Here is a 4,408-nt window from a genome sequence, read left to right as displayed (position 1 = left end):
GCAGGAATTTCCACTAAGCCTGTGCCCCTCTGCAGGCAGATTAATGCTGCATTTGGGGGTTCACATGGAAGCAAAGTCGTCCACTGGATGAAACTGCTACGTGTCAGGGTGTTTTTAAGCTTTCCTCAGATGCACTGGATGTTGGCTGCAGAGAAGGCAGGGGATTTTGACTGGGGTGTGCCCATGCGCCTGCTGGGACTTAAAACCAAAGGTTCCTGACTAGAGGGTCTTGCTCCACTGCTCAGGGTCAGACTGACTGCCATGTATGGGGTCAGGAAGCAATTTTACCCCATGGTTAGATTGGTACAGACTGTGGGGGTGTTTGCCTTCCTCTGTAGTTTGAGGGGGGAAGGAGGTGACCCTCTACCTGGGATCTCTTGCATGTATATTAACAATCTTTTATAGAAGCAGGACATTAGCTACTGTGGTTCTCCTATTTTACATATGGCAGATTAGGGTGTTATGTCTTGTGTCAGGATTGACAATTGTTTTACCAAGAGTTTAGATTATGGATTTGTAGAGGATGGTTTTGATAGTGATAATCCTGCCTCAGGTGAGGGGTTGGACTAGATGACCTCTGGAGGTCTCTTCCCACCCTGCTTCTCTATGATTCTATGCCTCGCTGTTCGTAAGGAGCCCTATATCACCAATAGCTAATGGGGATTCTCCATATGCTCAGGTACTGAAGTGAGCAGTGCTCCTTTTGCAGCAGGACACCCACAGTCCTATCCCTACTGTTACCCTAAAGATCTGAGGGTATGTCCATACTGTTTCCACAGTGTTCCCAGGACTGCCATCAGTCTTTCTTGGCAATATTGTAGATGTGGCACCCGGCCCAGCCACCGGGGCGAACCGCCGAAAGTGTCCGCCCTCCTGGATCGAAGGCCCGGGCAAGGCCCGGTTCAAAAACCTCATACGGACTTGAGGCTCCTGCCTCTGCATGCTTCAGACCCCCAGAAATGAGGCTGTGAATTTTCCCTGGAGGCATCCCCCACCCCACCAACACTGTTTAGATCTTTGTCTCTAGTGTGTCTGGGGGTAGATGCAAGGGGTGCCATCAGCAAGGCTTTACTGCCTCATTTCTTGGTTTGATATATGCAGAGAGGAAGCAGGTAGTCCAACTGTGCTTTTCAGTGGTGCTTCCAGGAGCTAAGTGAAAGCAATGTAGACATATCCTGCATGACCATGTTGGGCAGCATAGCACAAGCTGGGAAGTCGCAACTAAGTCATGAAGTTAGTGTTCCACTTTCTCAGAAATTTGTTCCCAGGAGATACTCTTGCTACTTGCAAGAGTCCTGTGATTTGTTGTAATGGGTCCAACACTGGGGTGGCAACATAGCTTCTTAGTGGCTTCCCGGATCCACCATGCTCATCCCCTGTGACCTCTCAGGGTCCCACCCTGTTGTCTCACTACCACGTCTTGGTGTTACAATTGGACAGGGAAGCTACCCCTAGAGGGTAGGGGGATTTTGCCTAGGTCTTAGGTCCTTGTTTGGGCTAAGGCCCCCTGGGTTTGGCCCACTTTACTCTGGCTGGGCCTAAGGTCCACTCTCCCAGGTCCTTAGGCTCCTGAGCCCCAGCTCCAGCCTCACCCTAAATGGGCACTGGACCCCTTGGCCCTGATCTCTGCTTTCATGGGCTCTGGGCTTGTTCCCTCAGTCTTTTTGGTCTCATGCCACAGTTCTTCAGCTGACAGCAGTGCTCCCCTGCCCTTTGAAAAGTTTAGGACTTGGGGTGCCCCTGCCACCCTTCTCAGTGGCATTCTTCTTCCCTACATCCACAGCTCAGTCCTGTGGTTCAACTTCACCACAAACCAAGAATACAAGCATCCACTTCCAAACAAAAGGTTCCTCCACCCATGGGTCAGCATCACATCATGGCAACAAGCTACAACACAAGGCCCAAAACATTTATTTCAGCTGCCTGGTAGTTCAGGGGCTTCCTTGCAGCTCCCTGCAGTCTGGAGTCCTCCTTCCCTGGCCAGTCAGGCCCTTCTCCTCCCTGGACCTGTGCTCCTTGCAGCATACAGGGGCAGACTCCCTGCTTTGCTTCAGGCTCTGGGCTTATATGCCTCTAACCCACTGTCTGGGTAACCCGACTCTCTACTTTTTCCCCAGGCCTATCAATCACTGGCTGTACTGTGCTGGTTGCACCCAGGGCAGTTATCCATTTGTGGCACAGGCAAGGATACTAAACTGAAGAGTGGAGTATTTCATTTGGGTAAATGTGAAATCTTTTATTAGACCAACTAAATAGTTGGAGAAATTGTTCTTTGCTAGCTTTCGGGTACAAACACCCATCTCTCTCTGCCTGAAGAAGGGTGTTATACCCGAAAGCATGCGAAGAACAATTTTCCCAACTATTTAGTTGGTCTAATAAAAGATACCACATTTACCCAATGAACCTTGTCTGCCTATGTCCTTAGACCAACACAGCTACAACCAACACCCGTGAGTATTCTGTTTGCTATTTAATGGCCAGGACCTGGGACAGAAGAAACAAAAGCGCAGGATCTTTCAGCTAGACAGACCATATCACAGAATGTTCTATCTCAAGGGCTTGCTGAGCCTGTGGTTTGTCTCCTGAAATTGCTAGTGTAATTGACAGTTGACACCAGTCATGGTGGTGTGTTGTGCAAATTCAACAAGGAATCTTTTGTGAAGCACCTAGAGGAGAACAAGGTGTTCAAGAACAGCCAGCATAGATTCACCAAGAGCAAGTCATGCCTGACCATGTTCTTTCTGTGGTAAGGTGAGAGGCGGAGACCAGTGGATGTGATAACTTGACTTTAGCAAGGCTTTTGGCACTCTTGCCCAAGACATTCTCATTAACAAGCTAAGGAAATACAGTAAAACCTCATTAATTCAATATTGGATAGTTCAAAGAGTTGGATACCTTGAAGCTCTGGTCACACCCCATCCAAAAGGATAGGTTTTTGTATACCTTACAGATCATTTGAAATATGTCTGCTTTGAAATTTGAAGCTGTTTTCTGGTCCCTTGGACCAGAAAAGACTTGTTAATTCAAACTAGGGGAACCAAAACATATTGAGTTTGAAATATTGTAAATGAGTTTGAAATAAACATTCTGATAGTAATTTGCATGTATCCAAATTACTGTGGGTACTTACAGATTTAGTTCACCCACGTGCGGACCTTACTAATTGATAAGAACAAAGTAAGGAATTATCCTAGTGACTAATTAAGTAGATTTCATGGGCTATAGCACAAGGAGTTCCTAATGTAGACCAGCAGCAATGATCTAGGGGCCCTTTTCTCTGCCTAGTTGAATATAAGTGTGGAACTGTCCTGCCATACCCGCCCCCCTGGATCTCACCAACCCCCCAACAGATCTGGCATCCCTGATCCTGCCAACCCTGATCCTGATCCTGAATGTAGCTGGGACTGCTGCCCCCACCTCCTGCCCCTGGAGACTCCTCTGCACCCTGGCACTTGCTGTTTTGCACCCTGGCCACTCTGCATGCTCCCACCCCCTTGGGTACTCCTAGGCTATCCCCCGATTATGCCAAACTGCCCCTGACTGCACCAAACTGCAGTTTTTTCCAGGCTATGGACCATGGTGTGGTTTCAGTGGGGAGCCATTGCCTGCCAGGATCCTTCTTATCACATGGTGCTCCCTGCTGGAACCACACTGTGGTCCATACCCTGGAAAAACTGCAGTTTGGTTCAGTTGGGGGCAGTTTGGCAAGATCGGGGGTTAGCCTGGGAGTAGCTAAAGGAGCAGGAACATGTGGAGCACCCAGGGCTCAGGAAAGCCAGTGCCATCGTGCAGGGAAGTCTGCAGGGATGGGGGGCAGGGGCAGCAGCTCCAGTTACATGCAAGATCAGGGGTGGGATTGGGGACTGGCATGATCAGGGGCAGTTTTGCAGGCTTGGGCTAGGGACAGACATTACACATTACACATAAACTGGTTTAAGTGATCAGAAACTGGTTTAAGCCTGTAACAGAACAGATGTTCAATGTGCATAAACCAGTTTGAAAATGGCTGAAACCGATTTGAGATAAACCTGGTTGAATGTAGACTTAACTGATCTGGCTCAAACCAGTTTATTCAATGTCTGTCCCAGATCCCTTGCTGGTTTAAGATAAACCAGACTCCCCCAGCATCCCAGCATGCTCTCTGAGCTGGGCAGGGCTCTGCTCCACAGCAGGGCTGACTCTTCTCTGCTTCTTGGCTGCAGCTCCAGAGACTGCGGGCTGATCCGCCCCCCTCCCTCTCCCTGCTAAGCAAGAATTCCCCCCTTCCCTCTACCTTGCTGAGGAGGTATCTATGTATTAGCTAGCAGACCACATGCTGGCTATGGTCCATGCTGAACCAACAGGTAGCTGGTAATGTTGTTTTCTTAATGGCGGGGGGGGGGGGGGGGAAAACATAGTGCGGGGGGCG

Source organism: Alligator sinensis, unplaced genomic scaffold, assembly GCF_000455745.1.
Source record: "Alligator sinensis unplaced genomic scaffold, ASM45574v1 scaffold1195_1, whole genome shotgun sequence".
NCBI lineage: Eukaryota > Metazoa > Chordata > Crocodylia > Alligatoridae > Alligator > Alligator sinensis.
Note: the sequence above shows the minus strand (reverse complement) of the source record.